We start from the raw sequence: 22,317 nt of genomic DNA, 5'->3' as shown, positions 1-22,317 counted from the left end.
TAAACATGCTAAATCCTTTACATTCCCCTTTGCTCCGTATGCTCCATCAAAAAATCAAACCGAGTTCAAAGGAAACACGAGAACCTTTAACGCAAATAGAGGAAATCTCAAGAAGTGTCAGAGATCGCTGTGGGAAAGAAGACAGGGTGAGTTTAAAAGGCCTTCCTGCGTGCATCAGCTATGTTAACATCCACAGATTAATTACAATACCTGCCCTGGGCTTTAAGAACATATACGCTAGTGACCTATACCTGTCTTTTAAAGAAATACGAGTGGTTTTAATCTATGACACTTAAAATGTCGCACAGTTTTGTCACTATTTATTTGTGAAATCAGGACTGAATTGCTCTGTATGAGCTGGCTACCAATTCTCAGACAAAAATGAGCATACTTGGACTACAGAATGCTTCCAGAAATCATGTTGAAGGTCAGTGGAAGGTGAAACAGGTTGTTTGATACTTCCATTGGAAAAAATGTGTCAGAAAACAGGAGAAAAAGCTGAATTTATCAACTGCATAGTATTGCTCCTTAAAACTCAGTTACATAAAACATTGTGAGAAAACCAAAGCAAAACCTCCTCCTTATAGCAAAGTTCCTGATTCTAATAACATAGAATACAAGTTCATATTCAACATTATAGAAGAAGCCATGGTTCAAAGAAAAATTCAAATTATTCTCTGGAATCACAACAGATAGAGAAGTCATCCAGGAAAATAAGTGTGGACTCCAGTCTGTGGTGAAATCAAATTCTAGCAAAGATCTTTGAGGTTGAGTTGACCACCAAAATAGCTTACTGGAAAAACAATGCCTTTTTTCAAGTTCATCTTCAACTATGTGTTATGAAATTGAGTACTACATTATGCTTACAGATTGAACAAATCTTTAATGGAGTTACTTTAAAAAATGTTAAGTAAATTACACTTTCCCTTTCACATTAATTTTTCTCAGTTTCTTTTTAAAATAAAATGCTTTCGGACTATGACAGTTGGAACAGAAATATCTTTGACAGAAACTTGGCTTTCTTGCCTGCGGGCAAAATATAAAATTGCTAAAGTGGAATGGACCAGAGAATGGATGGTAAAACTCATCTGTGAAACTTCTGCTAATAACAAACATTTGTCCTGTGACACATATTTTAAGTAACAGTACATGACAAGGCGTTACAGTGCTATTGTGGGGTTCACGAGCATTCTGCTGACTGAGTCTGAAGACCAAATACTTCTGCTATCCAATATCATAGTTCTATATCATATATAGAATCAATATATGTGATGACACAATGATTAAAACTCAGCAGTTTTGTAAGCTTCTTAATGTTCATTTAATCTTTCTATTCATTCAAGTGTAACTGATGGAACAATCCCTTTAACATTCATATTGTTTGTCTCTAAAGAGTATTGGTTGTTTGAATCTAAACTGGTCACATTATTTTTGGAAGTGCATGGCAATATAACAAGATAGCTTACAATGGTGCTACAGGCAAAAAGTCTGAAAATTTTACTCCCAGCAACAGAAAATCTATCAAGAAATCTAAGCTCACAATAAAATCAAAAAGAAGTCAGCATGGCAATGAAAATATTTAAGCAAACTCTTTTATTTCATGTCAGGACACTCTCACTCCTTTTCTCGTTTTTCACTGCTATTTGTCTCAGTGTTATGACTGTATGACCTTGTTATAAGACATAAAGGAATGGAACCATCTTATTCCAGCTCCCTAAAAGACTGGGTTGAATCCAAGTCACATCAAATACCATCCCAAAACATGAACTAAACAGGAACTTGAAATAAGTTCAGAAAGTTATCAAATCCCTATACTTACTGATTTTTACTATGACCAAAGATTCCTATAACGTGGAAAATGTTGTGTATTTCCAGTTAAGCTGAGATTGATATGGATTCCTTGAGCACAGAAGATCTATCCATTTATAAAAATATCACCTTGGAACTAGAGCCGGGAGAGACATGCTACTAAATATGGGCTAAAATACAGGGCTAGAGATTTAAGTATGCTGGATTAATTTCAGGTTTCTTTAAAAATGAGAAGCTACCAACTCTCATTCTTGTGAGGAGTCAATCTTTTCCTCACTAGGAACAATAGCAGAGAGTTATAATACTTGCAGTTACATATGCTACTGCATATGTAATTCTGAGGTGCGTCACTACAGCTTATAAAATCATTTACTATCCGTTTCTTGGCATCTTGAAGTATACTAAGCAAATTCATTGCACAAATGTCAAAACACTCATCAGATGATGCAATATTGAACTGTTTTCATTATCCCCAGTTGCTCTCAAACTCCAATTATTGTACGCCTTTACATTTTAATTATTTTAATAATATAATTTTGTTTTTAATAAAACCAATTCTGCTAATATACAGCACAGTTACAGCCGTGATGGCTTGAAGATGCATCACAGCAAAGGGAATGAGAGCATTTTCAACCTAAGGGCAATCAATACATTTGGAAAGAAAAGTATTCAAAGTTTTGGGCACTGAAGCCCATTGTCCAATAACAGCTTTTTTCTAACTGTAGTAGTTGTTGTAATTACCAATATTTGTACACAAAAGCCTTGCCTCAGCTTTTCTGGAAGTTACATTAAAAAGCCACAACCTAGCCACTAGTGGAGAAAGGCTGATAACTTTGTTACACAGGTAAAAAACAAACAAACAAAAACAATAAAAATCACCACTGATTTGAACACCACTGATTTTACATGTTTGTGCTAAATTCACTAGCAGTCCCAAATCACTGCTCCCAAATCACTATTGCTCAGAATGAAGAATTTTTCTTTGAGCCACGACTTCTTCTATAATGTTAAGTAAGAACTCAATGTTATTAGAATCAGAAACTCTGTTATAGGGAGATGGTTTTGCTTCGGTTTTCTCACAGTGTTTTATGTAACTGAGTTTTCATGCAGTTGATAAATTCAGCTCCTGTTGTAAAGTCAGTAAATTTTACTCCTGTTTTCTGACACATTTTTCCAACAGAAATAACAGACCTGTTTCACCTACCACCAACCTTCACCTTGATTCCTGGAAGCATTCTGTAGTCTAAGTGTGTATGATCATTGCCCATCTTTGTCTGATCCATGGCAGCCAGCTCATACAGAACAATGCAGAGCTCCACAACCAACTGTTGTTTCTGGAGCTGTTTACTCAACACAGTTGAAAATTTCTTCAGCTTTGGCTCGTTCTGCAATTTCTCTCTTGAGCCATAAACACTGTGATCTTTGGGGGCTTACAAAGCATAAGTAGCCTTAAAAAATCTGGGCAACGTGCCAAAAATTTTTAGCTTTGTTGAACTGTGGCAGAAGGTTAAGCATTTCACACAGTTTTGTTTCTCCCTTCCCCCAGCTTGTCTTGCACTTAAAGGGCTCTGTCAAGAAAAGAACTAACTTCATAATGGGATGGATGGAACAATTTCCAGCCATTTCAGTAATGATTTTGCTTGAAATCTGAAACAAATGCTAACTTCAATCTTTCTCTGCTTAAAAGAAATAAGTGTATTTAACGCACATGTTGAAGTGTCTTAATAACACATGGTGTCAATTTTTTTTTTTTTTTTTTTTTTTTGGTATGGCCCACTAAAAGAAGTCTAAGATCAGCTTTATACCCTCTGAGAACTGAAGAGCAGGAAGTGGGCTGCTCATGCTGAGGGGCGGGATTTGCAGATTTTACTTGTATGAAGGATGAATTGTTTCCAAAAAGTACTAATGCACATATCATATGATACAAGCATATTTCCAGATAAGCATTCAAATATGCTCAAATTTACTTTTTTTTAAAAAAAAAAAAACACAAAAAAGCTTTGTGAAAGCTAAAGTCCACCACTTAAGAACCTAGAGAAAGAAAAAAAAAAAAAAGCAAACTAATGAAAATTATTGTTTGAAAGCCCTGGGCTATACTGTCCCGTTGATTTTAAAGAAAAAAAAAAATAACATCTTTCTGAAGCACTCCAAATGAAATCTTCCTTCAGTGAACCCTCTAGGTGGACATAGTGACTTTAAGTCCTATTGCGATTCACAGAAATTTTGCTAAGCAGTCTGAAAATGAGCAGACACATTAGGAAAAAAGGCAGAGTAATATGTAATAATGTTGATTTGTTTTGACCACTGTTATTTTATTTATGATTAGACTTTAATATGCTCTCATATATGTGGTCTGGTGTGTTTTGTAGTGGAAAAAAGGCATTTCTACTGAGAGGCCTTTTGCTAGTTCCCTCGGTTAAGGATACTTTCTTAAGAGACGTGAACAGTTGACTGCACTTCTTCAAGACACAGAATTCCTGAATTAGCCAAACATTAATTTATATGGTCCCTTTAAGTTCTAAAAAGTTCAGCTACCAAATTCCTACACATACTTATGTTGATATTTTGAATGAGAAAATTATGTACTCATCAGTGAAAAAAATCAAATATGCAAGTTCTTGCTTTGAAAACGCATGCAGAGAAAGGGAACATTAGATGTGTTCTGTCAAAGTAAAGAAAGAACCAAAATGTAAGGCCAGGAACACAATTTTTTCACCCCTTCACATTTGGAAGGGTTTGTTTCTTTCTAATCTTTCAGGCTCACAAGCAGCCTGCAGCAGAGCTAGGAATGGTTGCATTAGTAGGAATTCATTTTTCATATGTTTTTTAAAGAATAAGAATAAATGCAGCACCAAGATTATGCAGATTGAACCATCACCATTTCTAGCATAAGCTAGGATGGATGAGAATGACCTACTGGGTTCTGCTGCCAGAAAAACACTATGTGAAAGAACAGATGCGTGCTTTCTTGCCAGGGAGTTTGTGGGACAGAAGTGGGTGGTTGGAGGATGCTCATATTCACAGACTCATTGGCAACTTTAGAGTAGGGAACCTGCTACAGAAGGAGGGTTGGACTAGTTGATCTCCAGAGGTCCCTTCTGACCCCTACAATTCTGTGATTCTGCATGCCAGTGAAGCTGCAGCTCAACCTGCCTTTAACCAACATGTTCAAATCTGCTGGCCACGCTTTGTGCGTTTCCTACTTCCTCAATCTTACATCTTTTCACTTTCCCCTGCTGGCAGCTCTCAGTAAAATGTAATATGTTCTTTTCTGGGCTGAGAGCCCAGTCAGCATATTAATATTTTTACCCCTGTGTGCAGCCCCTCTGAAGTCCCATATGGTATGTTTTTCAAACCGATGCCAAATTTCAAACCACAGTGCTGAAAATTCCTCCAGAAGTGTTTTTATTTCTTCATTTCTCAATTTCACCTTTCCATAAATATTCAGTAAGCAAGGGCATGTTTTGGTGCTTTGGCTCGAAGGGAATATTTTCATTTATATCAGTAAGAGGACACATGATTGTATGCAGAACATTTACTATGAACTGTTAGCTCTGGGCAGTGGAAGTTAGAGGCAAAAATATTTCTATTAAGTAAGTCATTTAGTGGTGTAACAGCCTCTAGCTTTAATGGAGCTGAGCAATATTCCCTACTTCATGTATCTCCTTCTACAGTATTATTTCTAACACCACATTTCTTTTCATTGACTCTCAATTTATCTCTGGCTACAATGTCTCTGAAAGTGCCAGTCTTTCGTTCACCATGTACAGTATAGTGGAGTAACTGTTTTGTGTTCCAGTTTCAACACTAATATTCAATACAAAGGCATGGATCAGTGCCATGTCCTCACTGGCAGCCTCTGCAGAGTAGGTTACTCAATTACACGTCACAAAAGATGCTTGTGTCTTCCTCAGGCCAATTCCTAAAACTCCATGAAAAATATTTAAATACCCTGGAGATGAGCTATTCCTAATAACTGAGGAACTAAGTACAGGTCAGACCCTGAAAACAATTATACAAAACAAATATATCATTTATAGCAACAGAGCCATGTAGTAGCTATATAAAATATAATATGAAATGAACAATAAAACTGTGCAGTGCTCCCTCACTCCATCCCTTTTATTTTTAATAAACATTGGCACATTTGATCTTAATATAGCTTTGGACTATACAGAAAATTCTGATGTTCCCATTTCCTTGAGGCTCACTTCTTCAGTTTTATCAAAGCAAAAATGACTATAATTGTGGCATTTCAAAAATTAAAGCCATTGATGAGGAAATCAGAGCAAATATCTTAATGCAACTGCTTTAAAAGTATTTTGGAGAGGTAGAAAAAGGAATGAGTCATTTATGAGAAAGGCTGAACTACCATATTAGTTGTCCCAAAGCAGCTGGAGATTCTCTGACGCAAATGCAAAAAGCTGAGTGTTCACGCTAATGAAAACCAGTCATTAGACAGTTACTAGACACTAAAATCTAACAAACTGTGTTACAGCCAGTTAATACTATTGAGTAAGCTAAGAAATTCACATAACATACATAAGCAATTAACCTTAATTAATGCATGGCCTTAAGTACATTGTGCACATGCAACGTTTGTACATTCCTGATGCCTCCACTAAAGCAGCAAAAATTGCAGCAGCATAAAATAGGAGGACACTGCTTATTTTCACTAGAAGAGTTTGCCATAAGCAAATTCTATTCTGACTTGCATATGTATGATTCCAGTGATGTCCAACAAAAAAAAGTTAAGTACACATAACAGACAACAAATAGGTGAAGCAAATAAAGTCTTTCTCAATATCACTGTTAATAAAGATCAGCAGATAGCACAGGGATGCAGAACTTGGGCAAATGCTGGACACCAGACTGAAGTTTCCTGCTGAGGTCTGTCCTGTGCTTGCTAGGCAGTGTTCTCACTAACTCAATTGCTCCTGGGGTGCCATGCAGATGCTCTGTGCACGTGCTCAGGTGCAGAGACTAGGCAGAGTGCTACCTAAACAGAGCCTCTACCATTTCTTATGCAAAAAAAAAAAAAAAAAAAAAAAAAAAAAAAAACAAACAAACAAACAAAAAAATCTAAATTATAAATCAGCATGATCTGGTCCTTCACAGAATTAGGGTGATTGTCACATACAGAACAGAATAACAGTGAGAAAACTCACTCAAGAAGTTGGAAATGCAGAACCAGAGCTGCCCTTAGTCTCAGGGTGCACAAATACAGACCTCCTACATCCCAGCCATATAGTTGAAGAGGACTCTCAAAGTATATGAGTTGTGCAGCTCACCTACAGTCTTGTGCTCTTGCTGGCATGGATGTCAGGGAAGCATTATCCCATGCTATGTGTAACCATGACGTTAACCTGATGAGCAAAGGGAATCCATCAGCTCTATTTTCCCTGTCCATCCTAAATCCAGTCCAGCTCGTTGATTTCACCTCTCACCTTGTCTGCTATCAAATATTTTTATTTTGACAAGTCATAGACTTTTATTAAAAAGAAACCTAACCACAGAAATGAGTAAAAAACTAAGTTATCATCACACCTTATCTTTTTTTGTTGTTGTTATTATTTTAGAGGATGAGCCCAAATAGAATGAAGTCTTTTGACACACAGTTAAATATGCCTTTCATTCAGACTGTGCAGTCACACCAAAGCTATTAGGTCACTTATCCTGACCAGAAAGCCCCCAGGGAATGATCACTGTGTTAAATATATAAGGATTCTACCCCAGTTTTCAAGTTCCTATTTTTGTCATGGTACTGTCTAATTTTAACATAATGGCGGAAGGAAAAGCAGCATCAAGTCTTTTTGGATAGAGAAAGCAACCAAATACCATAAATTGTACAGAGATGTTTATCCAAATAGTGTTTCAAAGTAAAAAAATAAAATAAAATAAAATTAAACCTCATAAAAGGAATAAGCAACACACAACAAACAGATCAAACAAAGCAGAAAATCCCAAGCACGTATATTCTGTATATCATTATGCAGTTTATCATGCAGGACATACAGCCTGCCTCATCACTTTGGTAGTTCACCTATCCTGGTTCTACTGAAGAGGAAGCTTTGGAGACAAGGATTTTCTTATCTTTTCAGCTTTCTTTTTGTTTGACACTCCTCTTAGTGATGTAGACATGGAATGTTTATCTTATATTCAATCATGTGAATGGATATATTAGGAGAAAAGGGTTACTGAAACACTTCTATATAGATTGAAAAAAACTTGAATTTAAATGTTAAAAGTCTTCTTTGGAAGTAACATTTCTTGATGGCTAGCATAATTTAAGAGGAAAAGGTCTGCTAACTCCAATAAGAACCTCCTTCTCCCACTGTTCCTCACCCCCAGAAGAAAAATGAGAGAAAAAGATCACACACAAAAGACAAACAAACAAAAAAAAAACCCAAATGAAACCAACCAAACAACCCACGACCCACAAAGAAAACGCATGAAAACTCCATCATTTTTCATTCATCTTGCAATAGAGGTAATTCTTAATGCATTTTTGTACTCTTTCGCAGAAAGCACAAGAAGAGATCATAACCTTACAGCCTGTTTTCTCTCTATATCTGTTCGGAACTAAACTTGAAGATTATCTGTATGCAAGGGACATCTCGTTGGAGTGATTACAAAGAAATTACTGCTAAAACATTTATTTAAAAGCTATTTTGGCTTATTCTATGTGAATATCCATTTCTTCAGACAGTCTAGACCTATACAAGGCAAACATTCTTCAAGAGCCAGCCAGCAAATTGTTTTGTGACACCAGAGGCTCATCACCAGATTGCAGCATTCAGTATTCACCCGTGAAGTGTGTCTTCTCTCATGGCACTTCTTTCTGGACTCTGCAGAATTGCTGAGTCTTCTCCTTCAAAAGCATGTCATTGTTTCTGTTAAGGGGACAATTAACTGGAACTATTACACAGCAACTGGTAAGCTGAGGTGTTTTGTCCTGACACAATCAGATGCTGTATATCACAGTATTTTTCTTATTTCTATGTGACTGTTCTGCATTCTGACACACATATTTGTCTTGGACATCTGCTATGTCTCATTCCTTCCTTATCCTAAGGGCAGGAACATACTTTCATGTGTCTAATATGAGTTGTCTCTAGGCCTTATCACAACATAAACAGCCCACAAGGGCAGTGAACACTGCTGAAAGAAGTGTTCCTATAAGTCACAGCTCTCTCAGTGTTAATGTATCATTTCCATCTAATCATTCCTCTGACAATACTTTTTACTAAGAAAAGGAAATCAGTCTATTCAGTGGAGGTCTCAGTGGTCTTTTAAACCTCTGAGATCTACTTCTGAGTAAAATAATCTACTTTTTTTTTTTTTTTTAATTAAAAATGCTAATATTTTCTTGAAAATTATCCTGAATGCTGCAGACTATTAATAATTGCAAAGATAATTTTATTTTTAAAGAATAATTAACTACATTTTTTCTGAGATTTTGGAATTTTTACCAACTATTATACAAAGGTAACCAGCCCTTTACAGATGGCTACTAAAAGCCTTCAAACGTTCAAAACTTGCGCTAAAAATACTAAAACATGCAATTATTCTGGGGGTTTTCCAGGTTAACAGTTAGGTATTTATGTGTCCTTCAGTAACCTGATATTTCCACACTGTCTACCAGTACAAACTTGGGATAACATTGCACACACATTTGTACAAACTTCCAAGGTTGGAAATCTGTCTCTCAACTTGTGCTATTACAGAAAGCAGAATAAAATGATCAAATTGCACTGGTGAAGTAAAGCACTACTAGTTGTCCTCTTTAGATTTTTTAAGACTTCAAGCTATAACCTTACTAGGAATTCTGCCTGAGAAAACTGAAGCTCCAAGTCAATGCCATTAGTCACTGCTTTTATTTTCTCGGAGCTGAGGAGTGAATCCCCATCAGTATTGTTAAGGCTTTAAAACCGTTTTCTTTACAAGTAGCTGGCTACAAAATTTGCAGGGAAGTCAATCAACTTTCCATAGCTGGCAGACAAAATTAGTTAAAAACCAGTGAAAGCAAATACTTCAAGGTTTTACTTAGACTATAAGTCAGAACTGCCTAATGTCCTCAAAGCACAAGGAAGAATAACCATCCCCACCTCATATCTTGTCTGTTACATGAAGGGAGGCTTTACTGATCCTTCCTCAGAAGCAACAGCGCCTGGATCTGTGAGTCACCAACTCATTCAACTATTCCGAGTCACCTTTAGAAGAACTGTTATTGCTATAAATATAAGGCACTTACTGAAATCCATTTCCAAGCACGTTTCAGATCTACTTGCACTGCTTAGTGCCTGCATACAGCTTAGTAATCAGTGTAAGACCAGGTAAGCAAATCCATGTATTTATTTTCAGAGCAATGAGCTAAGACTGACAGCTCTAGTTTTCTTGACACCAGTGAACCACACCAATGCCTACTGCTAGTATCAGGCAAAGAGCAGGTCAAGGGTTTTCCAGGTATTAATATATAGGTAGAAAGGCAAGAAGAGCTTTCATGTTCCACAAACATCTGGTTCTGTACAGAAAGCAGCAACACAAGCTGCTTTCTCATGCCCATGAAAAACAAAATAAAATAACTTCACCTCACCCCCGCAGTATATATGCATGCAACTTCTGCTTTGACGTCAGACTACATCACGTACCTACAAATCAGTCTGTCAGATGAGAAGCTGTCTCTGTAATCTCATACACACAGTTTCCACTTAAAACAGATACATTACCCTTAGAGCACTGAACTGCAAACAAAAAGACTGTTTATGTTCACAGTCAAATCAACAGTCTGAACACCAACCATGCAAAAACTTCCTCATCTTTCGAATTTGATCCGTTTGATCCGTTTTCCTTCTATTCCATGACAGAACAACAGTTTTTTGACTGATGAAAACAACTTGAAAATTAATCAGTCATGCACAGGACATTCAGTATTTAACTGTATGGTTTTCTTTAGACATGCTTCCCTGCCTCAGCTAACAGGTCAAAGTGGTCAGCTTAGATTAAGACACAGAATTTGATGTTACTTTCTGATATAAAACAATAAACTGAGGTGTTCAAACATGGATTTACAACTTCTACACTACAAACTATACAATTACAGGGCAATTGACAAGGCTTTCTGGAATAGGAATGGCCACAGGACTTATTTGACAGTAAGGACTGTGATATTCACTACACAGAACAAAAGATTTACGTTATACCACTTCCAGATGAATGACTGGATGATGTGGATGCATGGGATTGGAAAAGAAATTCAAAATTATTTACAGAGAATAACAAGACCAATAATTTCAAATTTTTATAGTTCATCCAGAGCCCTCAAAATCTTGTTCCTGCTGTGCAATTCTTTTTGTGGCTAGTGACCTGTAAGACTACTTTGTCTTCAGCAGTCTGCACTTCCTACAACAGCACTGTCCTTGGATGGCTTCTCTCTGTCATCCACAAAGTTATCAAGGAACTAGTCACTTGTCTTTCAGGCAGAATGAAAGTGATTTAATTTGCATGAGATTCTGAATTCATTTTATGCCATCAGATTAAAAATCCAAATATTCCAGCTATAGAAGAGAGAAGAATTGAGCAATGCCACAAACGCATTTCTTCAGGGAAGGATTAAGAAGCACAATAAATATAAACCTGGCTATCGGTGTCTTTATCAATCACCTGAAATGGTCCAGGCCAAGAATCAGAACTCCATTACAAACATATGAGGAAATAGAATCCCCTGGTAATTTAGACTTGGAGAGAAATTTAGCAATTGGCTGATTGGCTCCAAGCATCTCAGAGCAGGATCCACTTCAAAGTTAAAGTAAGTTGCCAAAAGTTATCATGTGGTAAACTCAGAGTACCTCCAAGGATGCAGACTCTACAACCTCTCTGGCAAGCTTTCCAGTATTTGGCCACTTTCTCTGTAAAAGTATTCATTGAGTTGTTAATCAGAATTTCTCCTGATGCAACTTACTTTCATTACACTTGGTCTTTCACTGTGATCATCAAGAGCCTTGCTCTGCCTTCGCTATCCTCTCCCATTAGATAGCTGAAGACAGCAACATCCTTCCTTATCCTTACATTCTAAGAACAAGATGTTTCTTCTAGAAATATAAAGACTTCATCGTAACATATTCAAAAGAGAAACAAAAATACAGAGCTTAAAAAATACAACTAACTTGGTTTGGGGTGTTCTTTTTTTGGTTAATTAAGAAGGATAGAAATTTTGACTGGTTATCATACAACAGTAATAGAAGTATATACCACAGTATATGAGAACCAGTAAGCTGTTATGCAGTGCATTGGATTTGCCCACAGACATAGATTATATCAATTTGATGAAGTGACTGCACTCATTAACTGGGTTTATCATGAGCATTCTCTTAGTACTATTTCAGTATTACATTCCTTACCTTGACAGAGCTTTGATGTTCATGTCTAGCCAGGTCAGATAAGAGATGATGCTACCTTATCTCAAAAATCACAGACTCTTTAAAGCCTTCTTTAATAAGCAGGATTTAAAAGCAGTTCATTTGGCTCTCAAAAGTATTCTGCTACAGGAAGAAGAATGTTATTGAGTTATACACACCCATAATAAGAGACAACAGCTGGAATATGTTTTACTAGAGATATAATCCAGCAAGAATACTTAAAGTCCAGTGCTTGACCTAAGTAAGGGAGTGTCCTTGTAAAGGAAAAAGATTTAGCTCAAATGTTTGAGACAGGCAAACATTTCAAGTGTTCCATTAAGACTTCAAGACTTGCACTTCTTTGTCTAAGTTCCAAGTAAACTTCATTGGACTCAAATAATAGTCTTTTTTTTTTTTCTTTCTAATTTTAAAAGAGTCTTCTGTGGAAATGAGACTCAATCAGCATAAAGCAACAGCATATGCAAATGTGTACTTTAATGTGTGTAAATATATTCACTGAAATATAAGGGAAAGTTTCGGAATCTTGTTCCCATCACAGCTATTACTTCAGACAGTTATTACTATACAAGGTAGCAACAGGAGAGACATACAGGAAGCATCCTCTAATATAAGTTGGTGTTATCTAAGAATTTTGACACCTTTGCCAGAAAAAATATTTTTAAGAACTACAGAACTCACTCAATCTTCGATACATGACACATTAATCCACAACACTTGTGTATTTCTAAGCTAGAGTAAAATACAACAATCCCATCTGTATATACTCATTGCTTTTCTGATGCAGAAATGCTGGAAGAGTGCTGAAGATTAAACTTTCCTGACTGGAAGCAGCAACAAAATAGTCTCCACAAATCACAGAATTATTGCTTATCTTTTGCCAAACCTTACTATGGATCTACACAGCACAATTCTCCACAACCAAGACCAAACTCTATTTTCAATTTTACATTTTTTAATGAACATTAAGTATTTCAAAAATAATAATTAAAAAAACCCGTAGCCAAAATCAACAATAGAGAACTTCACACTATGTCTATAAAGGTTATTACAGTTTCTGGCATGAACAAGGCTATCTAAACAGCTTTCCTTCCCTACTCTTTTTCAGATTTTTAAGATGTTATGCTTTCAAAACAGATTCTCTTGATTGCTTTAATTTCTATTGATTTTTATAAAATTCAACAGAGGTAGTAGCAGCACAGTGTCATTCTTACTATAATACAAGAGAAATCTCAAACTTGTTCATATAAATATTGATCTTGACTACGTGATTTTGTCGAAGTTCTCTCACTTTTATCTAGGTCTCTAGATCAAATTCCACCTTTCCACTTGCACTGCTTCTTAAAACTCTTTGATCATTTCGTTCCTTATCTTTAATTTATGTTTTTCTTGCAGAGTCATGGCTGAGACCCAAGAGCTTGATATCCACTGAGCTACTGCTTTCAAGCAATCACTTGCATAAATTTTTGCCAATGTATGTAACCTCCTCCAGCTGAACTCCAGATCAGCCGTCATCAACCAAATCAACTAAATTCAAGCAGCAAAGACTAGAACTAATGGTTGGAACGTCTAATATTCAGGCTTTTTTTCTTTACACCATCACTGGAATTCAAACCTTATGCCTAAAAAGATCACCTGTAATTTATGATATGACACTCAAATATCTACAGCCTCCCAAGGTGGGGGGAAACCACAGCATTTGTTTTGCTGTATCTGCATTCTGGTTGAATGCTAACATTTCCAATGCTAAAAGCCATAGAAATGCACACAACTACATTAAGATTACTTATTACACCCCTTTCACTTCAAAGCCTTGCTCTGTCTTCCAGCTAAACTAATTCATACTCAAACACTGCTTAACTTTAACTCAAGTATGAACTCTTAATGAGGATTTCAAACCCTCCTGTAATAATGAACAGACACATTAAAACAGCCCTTTCATTTGGAAAGATGCCCCTTCCAACTAGCGCTCAGGTCACCTACTGAAGTATTACATCAGAACATGATCTATTAGAGTACATATGATCTTTCAGTTTCATTTGAGAAATGTGTTCTCACACACCTTGCTAACTTGCTGTTTGGAGTATTTTAAGTACTGAAGCATGCACAACAGTTTTAGCATTTATTGTTTAGTCAGGTTTTCTCTAAGACATGCATGTCACTCTCTTTCCAGTTCCTCCCAAAGGAGTGCCTTAGTATGAAAATAAATAATCCAAGAAAAAAAAAAGAGGAAAAAAATATACATAATATATGTATACACACACACACACACACACAAAACCCCACACTGTTTAAACTACAGCCTCAAATACATGAGTTTACACATAAATCTAGCAAAACTAAGGCAGTTATAGACTGGAAGTAACTGCATGAGTCTTCAAACATCCGGAAAGCTTTTACAAAACATCCTTACAGCATTTTCTTCACAAAGCACTATATGTTTTGTCAGGTATCTGTTCACTTATGGTAATAGGCAAGCAAACATCCCCAAACAAGAGCACTGCAGGGACTCTAAGGAAATACTGCTGACACATAAAAATAGAATAAAGTAGAAAAGTGAGAAACAGAACATTCAGTCTTCTTTCCTTGCACTTCTATCAACTTTTAATCTAGGACATCTACGGAAGGGATGATGTATGGTCACAAAATCACACAAAACCAACCTTCCAACCAGCCAAATCAACTTCTCTAATTTAAACCTTCTCTAATTTATCTGTGTGATGATGTTAAATGAATGCCAGGGTATGCTTAAAGGAAAGATGGTAATAGAGAATCCTCGCTGAGGATTTCTTGTGGACTCTTGAACTCAATTTATAGTTTTGGATATTAAAAGTATATTTATATAAAAGAACTAATTTGGCATTAAACATGTCAGTCAGCCTGAACAGGCAGTAAAATCTAGGTTTAGCTGCTAGCAAACAGATATCATTCAAGTCAGGACAGCTACCTTTAAATAAAAAACCACAATGTTTTACTTCTGAAGTTCACAACCGTATTTCAGAAGAAAGACCTTGCGTGTTTACTTCCAGCTCACATCTCTGGAAACAATGTATTTTCCAGACAGACACAAACTTGCTTCCAGCTCAAGTAATTTTACTCCACCCTTGGATTTATTTGTCAGGCCTCAACAACACGCTAACTTCACCCACATCATTTTTGCTTAGCTCAAAAGACAGAGCTTCTTCCCCTGCACCAGTGAGCATTACGCCCCAGCTCAGTATTTGAAGAGTTTAAATTCGGTAGAGGCCTGTTTAAGAAACAGCACCTCAAACCCATGTTCTTACTTTATCTTAATTGAAAATACGAAGATGAAGTTCAGTCTGGGCTTATACAGGTATAGAAAACTGGGAATACCCAAGGCAAATAACTCTAATCCGGCTAGTAGACAAAACATGTTTTAAGTTCTGTATTTCAGCTATCTACTCATGAAGAAGGCTCAGAGCATTCTTATGGTTTGGGGCCCCTCCATAGAAATATTTACTGCGCTCGCTCATTTTCAGAGTCTTCTAAACCTTGACAAATGAATGGAAAAAACAACAGTTTTGGTAATTACAATGAACCAATAGATTTCTTCACAAGGCAGAAACAAACTGAGAAAGGATTAAAAAAATTCTCTTGAATCCCGAGATCAAAGTGAGTCTTAGGGACAAAAAAAAATGGCAAACTACATTATTTTACAGTTCTTGTTTCCTAGTTAGAAAAATTAACTTCCTTTCCTTCTTTACCCCGCAGGAAGAGAACATCAAGGCTCCACTATCACCAACAAGCCTGTCACAGGAGATTCATTCCCACCATTCACATCAGGGATATTGGTCCATTTTCTGGACTGATACTGGCCTAAGTCCTTATGGAGGCGGTGGGTTTCTTTTTTTTTATGTTGGTTTGCTTTATTATTATTATTATTATTATTATTATTATTCTTAATTTTGGTTGGTTACCAATAAGAAGTGCTAGGTAAACAATACATCATAGCTGACATTCAGATAAATCAGCAGCCATAGGCTTGGAGAATTGTATAAATTTCATGCTTCAGAGATTTTTTGCTTTTTCTGTTCTGTCTAGAGACAATCCTTTTTTCATAGATCTGATTATATTTCAGATCTTTTATATTCATTAGTATAAATCAGCACACAGGAGTAGAGATGAGAATTATCTCTCATTTATTAGTTTAAACAGCGTTTTAATTTTTGAAGGCACATTGATATACTATTCAAAACAGTTAAGTCAAATCTGCATGTTAATCTCATGAAGTCTTTTTTCCAACATCTGATGCAGTCATAAACTGATACAGAAAGCATGTTCTTGAGTCATCTTAGCAGCTGTAGTCCACACTGCCACTGGCTCTCATCTATACCACAGATTTCACTTCATACTTCTTCCTCTTCAGGGCTCCCTCTGTGATAATCTTTATGATACCGGCATAACAAGAAATGACTGATCTAACTGGGGAGACTTCAGTGAGATGGGTAACCTCAATTTATGCTATTTTTTTTCCTGTAATTCTTTCTCCATCTCTTTAGGTACATTCATAGTGCACACATGGCCCTCCTGGTTGAGCAAGACATATCAGGTAGAAGTCAGTTTTTTAAATGTTAGTTGTCATAAGGGTAGATGTATGCGAGCTGTGTCACAGAGATGTTCCTATCTTTTTCCAGTGTGTAGAAATAATTTAATATTTAATAATAAAAATAATAATTTTACTGAATGGTTCTGTTCTTTTTTCAATCAGTTCCATCTGTTCAGAGTGGATCTACAAAACCACCTATTGTTGGTGGAATGACAGGGATGGTCTGGGGGTAGGAATGATACCTGGGACTAGAACGGGCAAATGCTTGTTAAGCTACTCTTGTAAGTAAAGAAAAATATTTGAGTTGAGTTTGAGGTTTGTGAGATTTTCTTGCCAGCAACATCAGCTCATGAGTTTCTTTTCCTGTCTATCCCACTTGGTCCTTTTCTTAGTGTTCTCCTCCAAACCACTTATCACCATCACACCACTATTTGGGAGGCCATTTTATAAACCAGGTTGGAGAGGTAGTCTGGCTTGAAGAACCATACATATCATTTCATCCATCCCATTCCCCATATACGTAACTCTAAAATGAGTTCTGTTCTCTGACATGGTTCACGCTGCAGCCATAGTGGCAGAACTGGTAGAATTATTTTCCCTCCCACCTCTCCTAGAACTTCCCTTAAATTTCATTATTTCCAGTTCCAAATGGCATATCCAAAAAACCCTCTCTTTTTCTAGTTGCTCAGTCCTGCCAAATGGCAGGAAGCAAAACAATTTGCTACCTTTATCTACAAGTCTTTCCTCACATAGAGAAAAAAGGCACCAAAATAATAATAATAAAAAAATCAATGATTACAAACACACAGATACCCTACAACAAAACAACCACAGAATAAATTCCTCAAAAGCACCTCATCCAAACATAAAGTCTCTCTAGAGCTTTACTTGCAGTGCAAAGTCATCCTCTAAATGCCAACTAGAAGATGTTTACTTTTCTCCATGTTTTATAACACGGGGAGGCACCTTATCAGCTGTCAGTAATGGCTGACTGAAAAACATGCACATTACTCCCCATATGCACCCTTTTTCTCTAGTCACAGCAGGTTATATACATATATTCACACTGGGTACCTATGGATATTGCTAACCAAATGTGGTGATGTGGCTGCAGGCCAGAATGTTAGGTATGCTTTGCATGGGACTTGGGTCATTTGAGCCATTCCAGAGATATCAACGGGCCAATTTCACTATTGAACTAGTCATCTTGATTTCCTTTGGAGTGAACTAATGAAACAGGCACAGCTAACATACAGCTCATTTCATCCCATAGGAGATATCCGCCCTATACTAATACACTTACTTTGTTCATAGAGTTTGCATTTATAGAACGGGCCCACACTTTAAGGGGTGGACATGGTCAGACAAGAACATGAAGTTAGGCTGCTATTCTCCATATTCAGAGCGCAAGTGGCAATCACCTGATCTTAGATGATCAAGTACCACTATCAAGATCTCTGGAATCCTACAAGCATACAAAAATTAATCTGTCTACCTTGCTGCACTCACTCTCATTTCTCCTTTCTGATTTCTTCTGAATTATTTGCTCCCCTACAATACATTTTTCATCCACTCTCAAACCTTGGTACCAATGGCTTTTTAAGAGCACACAGCATTCCATGATCTTACTCTCTCAACAAAAGCATATAAAAATTCATGAAATACTAAACGTACATATAGGCTTTTGTTTCTTTCTCTCTCCTATCCTAACCAAAAAACAACACTCTCTGCAACTTAGTTTCAGATTCGCATTTATGGTCTGGTCTAGAACAACTAAAGACTTCATATTCTACTGCGAGACCTAGAAACGGTTTCATTCCCTCTTTGACAACGGTGTTCACATTGCAATACAACAGATGGATAGTTGTCCTTCTATTGCTTCTCTTTCCCACCCTTTGCCCTCTCTGAACTCTCATTTGAAGATGGCTTGTCAACATCCTGCTTGCCTGGACCATTGATCTTGCCCCAGGATGTGTACTCCATTTCCCCATCTGTCAGATTTCTCAATTTCTAGCCATTTCCTCTCCAGTATTCCCATAACAACCCATTTTTGCCTTTGGCCTTACACTGCCTCCTCTCCTTTGAGTACTTCTTTATTTTTCTTCTCAGGCTATGTTTTCTTTTTTCCATTTCAAGCCAGAGGGCAAATGAGCAGTGACCTCTGTAGCTGGCACCAGAACCTCTCCTGTGGCTACAGAGGAGCCAGCTTCTTTGCAAGAGGCAGCCAAGTCTCCTTCCCAAGGGAGAATATTCACCTCCCCACCCAGCAGCAGTTCTCTCCACTGAGATGCTGAACCAAGTTAAATTTAGATATTGATTGATCCTCTGTTTTTTCTCTTTTCTTATGGGGAAACCTATGGCCTTTTTCTGTGAAGTGTCAGTTTCTTCAGAGGACAAAATGGTTCTTTCTCCACATTTTTATCCCTGAAGTACAAACAACATCTAGAACAATCCCATAAAAATTTCTGTTTCTCAGACTAAATAAATTGAACAGCAATGTGAGTTAAAAACTCAAGTGCCTAAGTTGCAGCAGAGATGTACCAGAAAAGCCACAACAGGTAATGCCTATCAATTAGTTTTTTGCATATCTTGCAGCAAATACCTGCATTAGTTTCATTAATTGTATGTTTGAAAACTTATGTTTCTGCTTTTCAGCTATGCTGCCCTTGCACTGTTTACAACCCCAGGAAGATCAAAGCACCCAACACAATCAATCACATGGCCAAATTTTCCTTTCTCATTACGATCCAAGATTAAAATTGAAAGTGGTCTGGCCTGACTTGTGCAGCTTGTATTCAAATCCATCTGTGAAATTGCTGTCATAATCCTGCATTTACTCCGCTGCCCTACAAAGTTATATAACACTACCCTACACCAAGTTGCTCAGCGTTCTTTAAGGCAGTTCTTTACATCTGAATCCTTCCTGCTGTGCTGTACTGGCCCTGGCGGGAACTCGGTACATGCTCCACGCAACAGTGACCATTACTCCCTACAACGAATTGCAACAAAGATTCAGAAGTTGATTGTGCCCAAAATTGCCAATGCTAGAAAAGCATGCACCAATATTCTAGTAAGGGTTTTTGTTAGACATTCTAACTCCATACCAAGCACAGGAAGATGCTGATTCTGTTGTGGTAGTTAGCTTGAAAGACTTTTTTGACTTAAATAGAAAATTGAGACAACCATATTTCAAGGCCTTTGGCTCTCTCCAGGTTTGCTGTTGTTTTCTTGCGTGGCAAGATCTTTCATTTCAAGGTTACTTTTGACTTCACCAAGCAAACACAGGTCACAGTGACATGCAGCGTTAGAGGCAGCCAAATTCACGTGAACAGTTCTATGAATTGTCTGCCTTATTCTCTCCCCGATTTGCCTCTTTCTCTGCAGTGTTATAATCTAACTGATCAGGACGTGATAAATTCAGCAGCTACCGGGCAAACAATTACAAGGACTTTGCATGGCAGATCATTTTTGAGAGTAGGTTATATCTGATAAACATAAAAACGTCAGCTCAATCCTTGTAAAAGAGAGTGATGAATGGCATATCTGCAGTGCATGGTGCTGGCTTTCTGTCACAGGAATGTCATACTTCCCTTTGCTGGTATTGTGATAAGCCTGCCTGTGTTTAGTAGCTTTTGCCAGCAGGCTGTGAGCAACCAAAGCTGCTATTTGATGTATCGAGTGTCCTGTCAGCACAAAATGTGTTTAATTGGCCTTAAATGTCCATTAATGTTAGAGCCACAAGTGAATAGAGATAATTTCTGGGAAATGGTGTGATGGGAGGTTAAAGAGAAATAAAATACTGTAAGTTAAATGATGAATTGGATTGAAGAAGCTCACACACGGATCTCACTGTAGTACTTTAAAAATGAGAAACAGAGTCCACGCTTTTACTGATGTTGTTAAAGAATCCTGTGGGATTTATAGTTTCCAAGTTGTGGAAAATGAAGTTTACCAGAACAGGGAGCCTTAGAAACCAAGTTTAAAAGACAAAACAAGACAGACACTAGTTTTCTCTACAGAAAAGCTGTCCTAGAAAAAAAACAGAAAATTCTGCACAGTTAGCCAAAGAATTGCAAAGAAGTTATTTGAAACAAAAGCACCCTGAGATGTTTGATGAAACATTTTCTTTAAAGCTGCTAAGTGTAGCTTAAAGGCATAGCAGGGGGGGTAAGATCTGAATACGATCTGAATGTGATTTGCAGTCTGAAGTGTTCATTCCTCTGGAATTGTCAGCTATTGACATCTTATTACCAAGGTCAATACCTCAAAACAAAACAACCTGCCCACACCCTCCGCCCCTAAATCAACTACAGCAATATGAACGAAGATATAAGATAAAACAATTTGCTGCAGTTCTCCCCTGTTGGTTAGATGTAAAGAGATACCAGAAAATTTTAAAAGAATTAGTAACTCTGCTTAGTATTTTCTGTCTGAATCAAGTAAAGCTTTCCAAAGAAATTAATCAATTCAAATGAAAATCTATTTTTGATGATCAAAATGGATTTTTACAGTGCCTTATTTTGATATTCACAGAGCACAGGTTGTCTATTTTTGAAATGAACCCTATTTTATGTTTATTAAAATAAAATGTTCTTTGGCAAATATTTAAGAGCATCAAGTGGCTCAAATCCTTCTTTCTCCAGATTCTGGTTCCAGCATATTAGAAAACTCTACCTCCATCACAATTCAGGCATTAAAGCAAAACTGCAAAGTGCTCAGTGTTTTGTTTGTTTGTTTGTTTTTGTTTTGTTTCATTGTTTTTTTCTTTTTGTTTAAGAAAAAAGAATTCCTGCCAATTGCAATTTGTGGTCAGTAACTTATAAGCATGGGGAAATAAGAAAGGGGCCTATGAACTTGAGAATTTCTCCTAAGGGAAATGATAAGGAACAATAATCAGAGGGACAACAAAAATGCACAATGTAATATTCCCTGCTGTACTTAAAAAAACAAAGCAACAACTACAAAACATTAAACATGGTGCCAGATTGTGCCGATTGCTACTTGCATACAAATTCAAAATGTTAGCACTAAAAGTAAAACACACAATAAATTAAATAGAGCCGTTCAGAGCCAAATGAGTGTTATAACTGAAGTTATATGATTGAAACCATTTCCCCTTGTGCTACCATCATAGACTCTGCTAAAAAGTCTGTCTCTTTCTTTCTTATCATCCCTCTGTAGGTACCAAAAGGTCACTCTCAGGTCTCCCTGGATCCTTCTCTTCTCTAGGCTGAACAGCCCCAGCTCTCAGCCTATCTTTGGAGAGGATGGTGTTCCATCCTTTGGATCATTTTTGTGGGCCTCCTCTAGACATACTCCAACAGGTCCACATCTCTCCTGTACTAAGAACTCAACATCTGCATGCAGTACTCCAGGTGAGGTCTCACCAGTACAGTGTTGATGGGCAGGATCACCTCCCTGGACTTCCAGCCCACACTTCTTTTGATGCAGCCCAGGATAGGATTGATTTTATATATTGACTATATTGTGTATTTTGCAAGCTCAGAAAGTAATGACTCTTGTTTT

The 22,317-nt window shown here is 37.0% G+C and overlaps 1 protein-coding gene across 3 annotated transcripts in view; it reads right to left on the bottom strand.

Annotated features, from left to right (window-relative positions):
* The window catches only part of TTC29 (tetratricopeptide repeat domain 29), a 356,916-nt gene that overhangs the window by 205,258 nt on the left and 129,341 nt on the right, over nt 1–22,317 (bottom strand). Inside the window, exon 1 of one of the 3 annotated variants that reach the window (XM_052690225.1) lies at nt 12,210–12,328. The exons of the other annotated variants lie outside the window; for them this stretch is intronic. The gene's annotated coding sequence lies outside the window, so the exon portion shown is untranslated. Of the gene's footprint in view, nt 1–12,209; nt 12,329–22,317 lie in introns of those variants that run through there. 3 annotated transcript variants of the gene reach the window in all.

Source organism: Tympanuchus pallidicinctus, unplaced genomic scaffold (genome assembly GCF_026119805.1).
Source record: "Tympanuchus pallidicinctus isolate F22 unplaced genomic scaffold, pur_lepc_1.0 scaffold26, whole genome shotgun sequence".
Classification (NCBI taxonomy): Eukaryota; Metazoa; Chordata; class Aves; order Galliformes; family Phasianidae; genus Tympanuchus; species Tympanuchus pallidicinctus.
Note: the sequence above shows the minus strand (reverse complement) of the source record. Positions and strands in the feature narration are given on the sequence as shown.